The sequence below is a fragment of the Mobula birostris genome, chromosome 9 (assembly GCF_030028105.1).
Source record: "Mobula birostris isolate sMobBir1 chromosome 9, sMobBir1.hap1, whole genome shotgun sequence".
NCBI lineage: Eukaryota > Metazoa > Chordata > Chondrichthyes > Myliobatiformes > Myliobatidae > Mobula > Mobula birostris.
The window spans coordinates 60,922,566-60,935,705 of NC_092378.1; positions in this window are offsets into that span (position 1 = coordinate 60,922,566).

Genomic DNA, 13,140 nt, shown 5'->3' on the forward strand with positions numbered 1-13,140 from the left:
CTCGCTCTAGAACCGAGAGTGGCGTTTGCAGGCTGAATCGAGTGGCGTGCGCGGTCTGGATCGAGGCTGAGAGTTGCTCTTTAACGGAGAGTGGTGTGTACAGGCTGAATCGAGGCTGAGTGTCGCTCTTTAATGGAGAGTGGTGTGTGCGGGCTGAATCGAGTCTGAGTGTCGCTCTTTAACGGAGAGTGGTGTGTGCGGGCTAAATCGAGGCTGAGTGTCACTCATTAACGGAGAGTGTCGTGTGCGGGTTGAATCGAGGCTGAGTGCAGTGTTGCTCTTTAATGGAGAGTGGTGTGTGCAGGCTGAATGGGGGCTGAGTCTCGCTCTATAGCCGAGAGTGGCGTGTGTGGGCTGAATCGAGTGGCATGCGCGGTCTGAATCGAGGCTGAGTGTCGCCCTTTAACGGAGTGTGGCGTGTGTAGGCTGAATCGAGGCTGAGTGTCGCTCTTTAACGGAGAGTGACATGTGAGGGCTGAATCGAGGGAAAGTGTCGCTCTTTAACGGAGTGTGGCGTGTCAGGGCTGAATCGAGGATGAGTGTCGCTCTTTAACGGAGAATGGCATGTGAGGGCTGAATCGAGGTAAAGTGTCGCTCTTTAATAGTGAGTGGCGTGTGCGGGCTGAATCGAGGCTGAGTGTCCCTCTTTAACGGAGAGTGGCGTGTGCGGGTTGATTCGAGGGTGAGTGCAGTGTCGCTCTTTAATGGAGAGTGGTGTGTGCCGCTGAATTGAGGCTGAGTGTCACTCTTTAACGGAGAGTGTGTACGGGCTAAATCGAGGCTGAGTGTCACTCTTTAACGGAGAGTGGCATGTGATGGCTGAATCGAAGTAAAGTGTCGCTCCTTAACGGAGAGTGGCGTGTCCGGGCTGAATCGAGGCTGAGTGTCACTCTTTAACGGAGAGTGGGATGTGATGGCTGAATCGAGGTAAAGTGTCGCTCTTTAACGGAGTGTGGCGTGTGTAGGCTGAATCGAGGATGAGTGTCACTCTTTAACGGAGAATGGCATGTGAGGGCTGAATCGAGGTAAAGTGTCGCTCTTTAATAGTGAGTGGCGTGTGAGGGCTGAATCGAGGCTGAGTGTCGCACTTTAACGGAGAGTGGTTGGTGCGGGTAAATCGAGGCTGAGTGTCACTCTTTAACGGAGAGTGTGTGCGGGCTGAATCGAGGCTGAGTATCCCTCTTTAACGGAGAGTGGCGTGTGCGGGTTGATTCGAGGGTGAGTGCAGTGTCGCTCTTTAATGGAGAGTGGTGTGTGCGGGCTGAATCGAGGCTGAGTGTCACTCTTTAACGGAGAGTGGTGTGTGCGGTCTGAATCGAGGCTGAGTGTCGCTCTTTAACGGAGAGGGGTGTGTGCGGGCTGAATCGAGGTGAGCACATTATCGCTCTTTAATGGAGAGTGGCGTGCGGTTGCTGAATCGAGGCTGAGTGTTGCTCTTTAACGGAGAGTGGTGTGTGCGGGCTAAATCGAGGCTGAGTGTCACTCTTTAACGGAGAGTGGCGTGTGCGGGTTGAATTGAGGCTGAGTGTCACTCTTTAACGGAGAGTGGTGTGTGCAGGCTGAATCGAGGCTGAGTGTCGCTCTTTAATGGAGAGTGGTGTGTGCGGGCTGAATCGAGTCTGAGTGTCTCTCTTTAACGGAGAGTGGCGTGCGGGGGCTGAATTAAGGCTGAGTGTCGCTCTTTAACGGAGAGTGGTGTGTGCGGGCTGAACCGAGGCTGAGTGTCACTCTTTAACTGAGAGTGTGTGCGGGCTAAATCGAGGCTGAGTGTCACTCTTTAACGGAGAGTGGTGTGCGCGGGCTGAATCGAGGCTGAGGGTCGCTCTATAACGGAGAGTGTCGTGTGCGGGTTGAATCGAGGCTGAGTGCAGTGTCGCTCTTTAACGGAGAGTGGTGTGTGCAGGCTGAATGGGGGCTGAGTCTCGCTCTATAACCGAGAGTGGCGTGTGTGGGCTGAATCGAGTGGCATGCGCATTCTGAATCGAGGCTGAGAGTCGCTCTTTAACGGAGAGTGGCGTGTGCGGGCTGAATCGAGGCTGAGTGTCGCTCTTTAATGGAGAGTGGCATGTGAGGTGAATCGAGGTAAAGTGTTGCTCTTTAACGGGGTGTGGCTTGTGTAGGCTGAATCGAGGCTGAGTGTCGCTCTATAACGGAGAGTGGCATGTGAGGGCTGAATCGAGGTAAAGTGTCGCTCTTTAATGGAGAGTGGTGTGTGCGGGCTGAATCTAGGCTGAGGGTCGCTCGATAACGGAGAGTGGTGTGTGCGTGCTGAATTAAGGCTGAGTGTCGCTCTTTAATGGAGAGCGGTGTGTGCGGGCTGAACCGAGGCTGAGTGCACTCTGTAACGGAGAGTATGTGCGGGCTAAATCGAGGCTGAGTGTCACTCTTTAACGGAGAGTGGTGTGTGCGGGCTGAATCGAGGCTGAGGGTCGCTCTATAACGGAGAGCACTGTGTGCGTGCTGAATTAAGGCTGAGTGTCGCTCTTTAACGGAGAGTGGTGTGTGCGGGCTGAATCGAGGCTGAGTGTCACTCTTTAACGGAGAGTGTGTGCGGGCTAAATCGAGGCTGAGTGTCACTCATTAACGGAGAGTGGCGTCTGCGGGTTGAATCGAGGCTGAGTGCAGTGTCGCTCTTTAACGGAGAGTGGTGTGTGCAGGCTGAATGTGGGCTGAGTCTCGCTCTATAACCGAGGGTGGCGTGTGTGGGCTGAATCGAGTGGCATGCGCGGTCTGAATCGAGGCTGAGTGTCGCTCTTTAACGGAGAGTGGTGTATGCGGCTGAATCGAGGCTGAGTGTCGCTATTTAATGGAGAGTGGCATGTGAGGGCTGAATCGAGGTAAAGTGTCGCTCTTTAACGGAGAGTGTGTGCAGGCTGAATCGAGGCTGAGTGTCCCTCTTTAACGGAGAGTGTCGTGTGCGGGTTGAATCGAGGGTGAGTGCAGTGTCGCTCTTTAATGGAGAGTGGCGTGTGAGGGCTGAATCGAGGATGAGTGTCGCTCTTTAACGGAGAATGGCATGTGAGGGCTGAATCGAGGTAAAGTGTCGCTCTTTAATAGTGAGTGGCGTGTGAGGGCTGAATACAAGGCTGAATGTCACTCTTTAACGGAGAGTGTGTGCGGGAGGAATCGAGGCTGAGTGTCCCTCTTTAACGGAGAGTGGCGTGTGCGGGTTGAATCGAGGGTGAGTGCAGTGTCGCTCTTTAATGGAGAGTGGTGTGTGCGGGCTGAATCGAGGCTGAGTGTCACTTTTTAACGGAGAGTGGTGTGTGCGGGCTGAATCGAGGCTGAGTGTTGCACTTTAATTCAGAGTGGTGTTTGCAGGCTGAATCGAAGCTGTGTGTCGCTCTTTAACGGAGAGTAGTGTGTGCGGGCTGAATGGAGGCTGAGTCTCGCTCTATAACCGAGAGTGGCGTGTGTGGGCTGAATCGAGTGGCATGCGCAGTCTGAATCGAGGCTGAGTGTCGCCCTTTAACGGAGAGTGGCGCTTGCGGGCTGAATCGAGGCTGAGTGTCGCTCTTTAATGGAGAGTGGCATGTGATGGCTGAATCGAGGTAAAGTGTCGCTCTTTAACGGAGTGTGGCGTGTGTAGGCTGAATCGAGGCTGAGTGTCGCTCTTTAACGGAGAGTGACATGTGAGGGCTGAATCGAGGGAAAGTGTCGCTCTTTAACGGAGTGTGGCGTGTCAGGGCTGAATCGAGGATGAGTGTCGCTCTTTAACGGAGAATGGCATGTGAGGGCTGAATCGAGGTAAAGTGTCGCTCTTTAATAGTGAGTGGCGTGTGCGGGCTGAATCGAGGCTGAGTGTCCCTCTTTAACGGAGAGTGGCGTGTGCGGGTTGATTCGAGGGTGAGTGCAGTGTCGCTCTTTAATGGAGAGTGGTGTGTGCCGCTGAATTGAGGCTGAGTGTCACTCTTTAACGGAGAGTGTGTACGGGCTAAATCGAGGCTGAGTGTCACTCTTTAACGGAGAGTGGCATGTGATGGCTGAATCGAAGTAAAGTGTCGCTCCTTAACGGAGAGTGGCGTGTCCGGGCTGAATCGAGGCTGAGTGTCACTCTTTAACGGAGAGTGGGATGTGATGGCTGAATCGAGGTAAAGTGTCGCTCTTTAACGGAGTGTGGCGTGTGTAGGCTGAATCGAGGATGAGTGTCGCTCTTTAACGGAGAGTGACATGTGAGGGCTGAATCGAGGTAAAGTGTCGCTCTTTAACGGAGAGTGGCGTGTCAGGGCTGAATCGAGGATGAGTGTCGCTCTTTAACGGAGAATGGCATGTGAGGGCTGAATCGAGGTAAAGTGTCGCTCTTTAACGGACAGTGGCGTGTCAGGGCTGAATCGAGGATGAGTGTCGCTCTTTAACGGAGAATGGCATGTGAGGGCTGAATCGAGGTAAAGTGTCGCTCTTTAATAGTGAGTGGCGTGTGCGGGCTGAATCGAGGCTGAGTGTCGCTCTTTCACGGAGAGGGGTGTGTGCGGGCTGAATCGAGGTGAGCACATTATCGCTCTTTAATGGAGAGTGGCGTGCGGTGGCTGAATCGAGGCTGAGTGTCGCTCTTTCACGGAGAGTGGTGTGTGCGGGCTGAATCGAGGCTGACTGTCACTTTTTAACGGAGAGTGTGTGCGGGCTAAATCGAGGCTGAGTGTCACTCTTTAACGGAGAGTGGCGTGTGCGGGTTCAATCGAGGCTGAGTGTCAGTCTTTAACGGCGAGTGGTGTGTGCGGGCTGAATCGAGGCTGAGTGTCGCACTTTAATTCAGAGTGGTGTTTGCAGGCTGAATCGAGGCTGTGTGTTGCTCTTTAACGGAGAGTAGTGTGTGCGGGCTGAATGTAGGCTGAGTCTCGCTCTAGAACCGAGAGTGGCGTTTGCAGGCTGAATCGAGTGGCGTGCGCGGTCTGGATCGAGGCTGAGAGTTGCTCTTTAACGGAGAGTGGTGTGTACAGGCTGAATCGAGGCTGAGTGTCGCTCTTTAATGGAGAGTGGTGTGTGCGGGCTGAATCGAGTCTGAGTGTCGCTCTTTAACGGAGAGTGGTGTGTGCGGGCTAAATCGAGGCTGAGTGTCACTCATTAACGGAGAGTGTCGTGTGCGGGTTGAATCGAGGCTGAGTGCAGTGTTGCTCTTTAATGGAGAGTGGTGTGTGCAGGCTGAATGGGGGCTGAGTCTCGCTCTATAGCCGAGAGTGGCGTGTGTGGGCTGAATCGAGTGGCATGCGCGGTCTGAATCGAGGCTGAGTGTCGCCCTTTAACGGAGAGTGGCGCTTGCGGGCTGAATCGAGGCTGAGTGTCGCTCTTTAATGGAGAGTGGCATGTGATGGCTGAATCGAGGTAAAGTGTCGCTCTTTAACGGAGTGTGGCGTGTGTAGGCTGAATCGAGGCTGAGTGTCGCTCTTTAACGGAGAGTGACATGTGAGGGCTGAATCGAGGGAAAGTGTCGCTCTTTAACGGAGTGTGGCGTGTCAGGGCTGAATCGAGGATGAGTGTCGCTCTTTAACGGAGAATGGCATGTGAGGGCTGAATCGAGGTAAAGTGTCGCTCTTTAATAGTGAGTGGCGTGTGCGGGCTGAATCGAGGCTGAGTGTCCCTCTTTAACGGAGAGTGGCGTGTGCGGGTTGATTCGAGGGTGAGTGCAGTGTCGCTCTTTAATGGAGAGTGGTGTGTGCCGCTGAATTGAGGCTGAGTGTCACTCTTTAACGGAGAGTGTGTACGGGCTAAATCGAGGCTGAGTGTCACTCTTTAACGGAGAGTGGCATGTGATGGCTGAATCGAAGTAAAGTGTCGCTCCTTAACGGAGAGTGGCGTGTCCGGGCTGAATCGAGGCTGAGTGTCACTCTTTAACGGAGAGTGGGATGTGATGGCTGAATCGAGGTAAAGTGTCGCTCTTTAACGGAGTGTGGCGTGTGTAGGCTGAATCGAGGATGAGTGTCACTCTTTAACGGAGAATGGCATGTGAGGGCTGAATCGAGGTAAAGTGTCGCTCTTTAATAGTGAGTGGCGTGTGAGGGCTGAATCGAGGCTGAGTGTCGCACTTTAACGGAGAGTGGTTGGTGCGGGTAAATCGAGGCTGAGTGTCACTCTTTAACGGAGAGTGTGTGCGGGCTGAATCGAGGCTGAGTATCCCTCTTTAACGGAGAGTGGCGTGTGCGGGTTGATTCGAGGGTGAGTGCAGTGTCGCTCTTTAATGGAGAGTGGTGTGTGCGGGCTGAATCGAGGCTGAGTGTCACTCTTTAACGGAGAGTGGTGTGTGCGGTCTGAATCGAGGCTGAGTGTCGCTCTTTAACGGAGAGGGGTGTGTGCGGGCTGAATCGAGGTGAGCACATTATCGCTCTTTAATGGAGAGTGGCGTGCGGTTGCTGAATCGAGGCTGAGTGTTGCTCTTTAACGGAGAGTGGTGTGTGCGGGCTAAATCGAGGCTGAGTGTCACTCTTTAACGGAGAGTGGCGTGTGCGGGTTGAATTGAGGCTGAGTGTCACTCTTTAACGGAGAGTGGTGTGTGCAGGCTGAATCGAGGCTGAGTGTCGCTCTTTAATGGAGAGTGGTGTGTGCGGGCTGAATCGAGTCTGAGTGTCTCTCTTTAACGGAGAGTGGCGTGCGGGGGCTGAATTAAGGCTGAGTGTCGCTCTTTAACGGAGAGTGGTGTGTGCGGGCTGAACCGAGGCTGAGTGTCACTCTTTAACTGAGAGTGTGTGCGGGCTAAATCGAGGCTGAGTGTCACTCTTTAACGGAGAGTGGTGTGCGCGGGCTGAATCGAGGCTGAGGGTCGCTCTATAACGGAGAGTGTCGTGTGCGGGTTGAATCGAGGCTGAGTGCAGTGTCGCTCGTTAACGGAGAGTGGTGTGTGCAGGCTGAATGGGGGCTGAGTCTCGCTCTATAACCGAGAGTGGCGTGTGTGGGCTGAATCGAGTGGCATGCGCATTCTGAATCGAGGCTGAGAGTCGCTCTTTAACGGAGAGTGGCGTGTGCGGGCTGAATCGAGGCTGAGTGTCGCTCTTTAATGGAGAGTGGCATGTGAGGTGAATCGAGGTAAAGTGTTGCTCTTTAACGGGGTGTGGCTTGTGTAGGCTGAATCGAGGCTGAGTGTCGCTCTTTAATGGAGAGTGGCATGTGAGGTGAATCGAGGTAAAGTGTTGCTCTTTAACGGGGTGTGGCTTGTGTAGGCTGAATCGAGGCTGAGTGTCGCTCTATAACGGAGAGTGGCATGTGAGGGCTGAATCGAGGTAAAGTGTCGCTCTTTAACGGAGAGTGGTGTGTGCGGGCTGAATCTAGGCTGAGGGTCGCTCGATAACGGAGAGTGGTGTGTGCGTGCTGAATTAAGGCTGAGTGTCGCTCTTTAATGGAGAGCGGTGTGTGCGGGCTGAACCGAGGCTGAGTGCACTCTTTAACGGAGAGTATGTGCGGGCTAAATCGAGGCTGAGTGTCACTCTTTAACGGAGAGTGGTGTGTGCGGGCTGAATCGAGGCTGAGGGTCGCTCTATAACGGAGAGCACTGTGTGCGTGCTGAATTAAGGCTGAGTGTCGCTCTTTAACGGAGAGTGGTGTGTGCGGGCTGAATCGAGGCTGAGTGTCACTCTTTAACGGAGAGTGTGTGCGGGCTAAATCGAGGCTGAGTGTCACTCATTAACGGAGAGTGGCGTCTGCGGGTTGAATCGAGGCTGAGTGCAGTGTCGCTCTTTAACGGAGAGTGGTGTGTGCAGGCTGAATGTGGGCTGAGTCTCGCTCTATAACCGAGGGTGGCGTGTGTGGGCTGAATCGAGTGGCATGCGCGGTCTGAATCGAGGCTGAGTGTCGCTCTTTAACGGAGAGTGGTGTATGCGGCTGAATCGAGGCTGAGTGTCGCTATTTAATGGAGAGTGGCATGTGAGGGCTGAATCGAGGTAAAGTGTCGCTCTTTAACGGAGAGTGTGTGCAGGCTGAATCGAGGCTGAGTGTCCCTCTTTAACGGAGAGTGTCGTGTGCGGGTTGAATCGAGGGTGAGTGCAGTGTCGCTCTTTAATGGAGAGTGGCGTGTGAGGGCTGAATCGAGGATGAGTGTCGCTCTTTAACGGAGAATGGCATGTGAGGGCTGAATCGAGGTAAAGTGTCGCTCTTTAATAGTGAGTGGCGTGTGAGGGCTGAATACAAGGCTGAATGTCACTCTTTAACGGAGAGTGTGTGCGGGAGGAATCGAGGCTGAGTGTCCCTCTTTAACGGAGAGTGGCGTGTGCGGGTTGAATCGAGGGTGAGTGCAGTGTCGCTCTTTAATGGAGAGTGGTGTGTGCGGGCTGAATCGAGGCTGAGTGTCACTTTTTAACGGAGAGTGGTGTGTGCGGGCTGAATCGAGGCTGAGTGTTGCACTTTAATTCAGAGTGGTGTTTGCAGGCTGAATCGAAGCTGTGTGTCGCTCTTTAACGGAGAGTAGTGTGTGCGGGCTGACTGGAGGCTGAGTCTCACTCTATAACCTAGAGTGGCGTGTGTGGGCTGAATCGAGTGGCATGCGCGGTCTGAATCGAGGCTGAGTGTCGCCCTTTAACGGAGAGTGGCACTTGCGGGCTGAATCGAGGCTGAGTGTCCTTCTTTAATGGAGAGTGGCATGTGATGGCTGAATCGAGGTAAAGTGTCGCTCTTTAACGGACAGTGGCGTGTCAGGGCTGAATCGAGGATGAGTGTCGCTCTTTAACGGAGAATGGCATGTGAGGGCTGAATCGAGGTAAAGTGTCGCTCTTTAATAGTGAGTGGCGTGTGCGGGCTGAATCGAGGCTGAGTGTCGCTCTTTCACGGAGAGGGGTGTGTGCGGGCTGAATCGAGGTGAGCACATTATCGCTCTTTAATGGAGAGTGGCGTGCGGTGGCTGAATCGAGGCTGAGTGTCGCTCTTTCACGGAGAGTGGTGTGTGCGGGCTGAATCGAGGCTGACTGTCACTTTTTAACGGAGAGTGTGTGCGGGCTAAATCGAGGCTGAGTGTCACTCTTTAACGGAGAGTGGCGTGTGCGGGTAGAATCGAGGCTGAGTGTCAGTCTTTAACGGCGAGTGGTGTGTGCGGGCTGAATCGAGGCTGAGTGTCGCACTTTAATTCAGAGTGGTGTTTGCAGGGTGAATCGAGGCTGTGTGTTGCTCTTTAACGGAGAGTAGTGTGTGCGGGCTGAATGGAGGCTGAGTCTCGCTCTAGAACCGAGAGTGGCGTTTGCAGGCTGAATCGAGTGGCGTGCGCGGTCTGGATCGAGGCTGAGAGTTGCTCTTTAACGGAGAGTGGTGTGTACAGGCTGAATCGAGGCTGAGTGTCGCTCTTTAATGGAGAGTGGTGTGTGCGGGCTGAATCGAGTCTGAGTGTCGCTCTTTAACGGAGAGTGGTGTGTGCGGGCTAAATCGAGGCTGAGTGTCACTCATTAACGGAGAGTGGCGTGTGCGGGCTGAATCGAGTGGCATGCGCGGTCTGAATCGACGCTGAGAGTCGCTCTTTAACGGAGAGTGGCGTGTGCGGGCTGAATCGAGGCTGAGTGTCGCTCTTTAATGGAGAGTGGCATGTGATGGCTGAATCGAGGTAAAGTGTCGCTCTTTAACGGAGAGTGGTGTGTGCGGGCTGAATCTAGGCTGAGGGTCGCTCGATAACGGAGAGTGGTGTGTGCGTGCTGAATTAAGGCTGAGTGTCGCTTTTTAATGGAGAGTGGTGTGTGCGGTCTGAACCGAGGCTGAGTGCACTCTTTAACGGAGAGTGTGTGAGGGTTAAATCGAGGCTGAGTGTCACTCTTTAACGGAGAGTGGTGTGTGCGGGCTGAATCGAGGCTGAGGGTCGCTCTATAACGGAGAGTACTGTGTGCGTGCTGAATTAAGGCTGAGTGTCGCTCTTTAACGGAGAGTGGTGTGTGCGGGCTGAATCGAGGCTGAGTGTCACTCTTTAACGGAGAGTGTGTGCGGGCTAAATCGAGGCTGAGTGTCACTCATTAACGGAGAGTGGCGTGTGCGGGTTGAATCGAGGCTGAGTGCAGTGTCGCTCTTTAACGGAGAGTGGTGTGTGCAGGCTGAATGGGGGCTGAGTCTCGCTCTATAACCGAGAGTGGCGTGTGTGGGCTGAATCGAGTGGCATGCGCGGTCTGAATCGAGGCTGAGTGTCGCTCTTTAACGGAGAGTGGCATGTGAGGGCTGAATCGAGGTAAAGTGTTGCTCTTTAATAGTGAGTGGCGTGTGAGGGCTGAATCGAGGCTGTGTGTCACTCCTTAACGGAGAGTGTGTGCGGGCTGAATCGAGGCTGAGTGTCCCTCTTTAACGGAGAGTGGCGTGTGCGGGTTGAATCGAGGGTGAGTACAGTGTCGCTCTTTAATGGAGAGTGGCGTGTGAGGGCTGAATCGAGGATGAGTGTCGCTCTTTAACGGAGAGTGGCATGTGAGGGCTGAATCGAGGTAAAGTGTCGCTCTTTAATAGTGAGTGGCGTGTGAGGGCTGAATACGAGGCTGAGTGTCACTCTTTAACGGAGAGTGTGTGCGGGCTGAATCGAGGCTGAGTGTCCCTCTTTAATGGAGAGTGGCGTGTGCGGGTTGAATCGAGGGTGAGTGCAGTGTCGCTCTTTAATGGAGAGTGGTGTGTGCGGGCTGAATCGAGGCTGAGTGTCACTCTTTAACGGAGAGTGGTGTGTGCGGGCTGAATCGAGGCTGAGTGTTGCACTTTAATTCAGAGTGGTGTTTGCAGGCTGAATCGAAGCTGTGTGTCGCTCTTTAACGGAGAGTAGTGTGTGCGGGCTGAATGGAGGCTGAGTCTCGCTCTATAACCGAGAGTGGCGTGTGTGGGCTGAATCGAGTGGCATGCGCGGTCTGAATCGAGGCTGAGTGTCGCCCTTTAACGGAGAGTGGCGCTTGCGGGCTGAATCGAGGCTGAGTGTCGCTCTTTAATGGAGAGTGGCATGTGATGGCTGAATCGAGGTAAAGTGTCGCTCTTTAACGGAGTGTGGCGTGTGTAGGCTGAATCGAGGCTGAGTGTCGCTCTTTAACGGAGAGTGACATGTGAGGGCTGAATCGAGGTAAAGTGTCGCTCTTTAACGGAGAGTGGCGTGTCAGGGCTGAATCGAGGATGAGTGTCGCTATTTAACGGAGAATTGCATGTGAGGGCTGAATCGAGGTAAAGTGTCGCTCTTTAATAGTGAGTGGCGTGTGAGGGCTGAATCGAGGCTGAGTGTCGCACTTTAACGGAGAGTGGTTGGTGCGGGAAAATCGAGGCTGAGTGTCACTCTTTAACGGAGAGTGTGTGCGGGCTGAATCGAGGCTGAGTGTCCCTCTTTAACGGAGAGTGGCGTGTGCGGCTTGATTCGAGGGTGAGTGCAGTGTCGCTCTTTAATGGAGAGTGGTGTGTGCGGTCTGAATCGAGGCTGAGTGTCGCTCTTTCACGGAGAGGGGTGTGTGCGGGCTGAATCGAGGTGAGCACATTATCGCTCTTTAATGGAGAGTGGCGTGCGGTGGCTGAATCGAGGCTGAGTGTCGCTCTTTAATGGAGAGTGGTGTGTGCGGGCTGAATCGAGTCTGAGTGTCTCTCTTTAACGGAGAGTGGCGTGCGGGCGCTGAAATAAGGCTGAGTGTCGCTGTGTGTGCGGGCTGAACCGAGGCTGAGTGACACTCTTTAACGGAGAGTGTGTGCGGGCTAAATCGAGGCTGAGTGTCACACTTTAACGGAGAGTGGTGTGTGCGGGCTGAATTGAGGCTGAGGGTCGCTCTATAACGGAGAGTGGTGTGTGCGGGCTGAATCGAGGCTGAGTGTCACTCTTTAACGGAGAGTGTGTGCGGGCTAAATCGAGGCTGAGTGTCAATCATTAACGGAGAGTGGCGTGTGCGGGTTGAATCGAGGCTGAGTGCAGTGTCGCTCTTTAACGGAGAGTGGTGTGTGCAGGCTGAATGGGGGCTGAGTCTCGCTCTATAACCGAGAATGGCGTCTGTGGGCTGAATCGAGTGTCATGCGCGGTCTGAATCGAGGCTGAGTGTCGCTCTTTAACGGAGAGTGGCATATGCGGGCTGAATCGAGGCTGAGTGTCGCTCTTTAATGGAGAGTGGCGTTTGAGGGCTGAATCGAGGATGAGTGTCGCTCTTTAACGGAGAATGGCATGTGAGGGCTGAATCGAGGTAAAGTGTCGCTCTTTAATAGTGAGTGGCGTGTGAGGGCTGAATCGAGGCTGAGTGTCACTCTTTAACGGAGAGTGTGTGCGGGCTGAATCGAGGGTGAGTGCAGTGTCGCTCTTTAATGGAGAGTGGTGTGTGCGGGCTGAATCGAGGCTGAGTGTCACTCTTTAACGGAGAGTGGTGTGTGCGGGCTGAATCGAGGCTGAGTGTTGCACTTTAATTCAGAGTGGTGTTTGCAGGCTGAATCGAAGCTGTGTGTCGCTCTTTAATGGAGAGTAGTGTGTGCGGGCTGAATGGAGGCTGAGTCTCGCTCTGGAACCGAGAGTGGCATTTGCAGGCTGAATCGAGTGGTGTGTGCGGGCTGAATGGAGGCTGAGTGTCACTCTTTAACGGAGAGTGTGTACGGGCTAAATCGAGGCTGAGTGTCGCTCTTTAACGGAGTGTGGCGTGTGTAGGCTGAATCGAGGCTGAGTGTCGCTCTTTAACGGAGAGTGACATGTGAGGGCTGAATCGAGGTAAAGTGTCGCTCTTTAATGGAGAGTGGCGTGTCAGGGCTGAATCGAGGATGAGTGTCGCTCTTTAACGGAGAATGGCATGTGAGGGCTGAATCGAGGTAAAGTGTCGCTCTTTAATACAGAGTGGCGTGAGGGGGCTGAATCGAGGCTGAGTGTCGCTTTTTAATGGAGAGTGGATGTGAGGGCTGAATCGAGGCTGAGTGTTGCTATTTAACGGAGAGTGGCGTGTGGGGACTGAATCGAGGCTGAGTGTCGCAGCTTAACAGAGAGTGGTGTGTTCGGGTTGAATCGAGGCTGAGTGTCGCTCTTTAACGGAGAGTGGTGTGTGCGGGCTGAATCGAGGCTGAGGGTCGCTCTATAACGGAGAGCACTGTGTGCGTGCTGAATTAAGGCTGAGTGTCGCACTTTAACGGAGAGTGTGTGCGGGCTAAATCGAGGCTGAGTGTCACTCATTAACGGAGAGTGTGTGCGGGCTAAATCGAGGCTGAGTGTCACTCATTAACGGAGAGTGGAGTGTGCGGGTTGAATCGAGGCTGAGTGCAGTGTCGCTCTTTAACGGA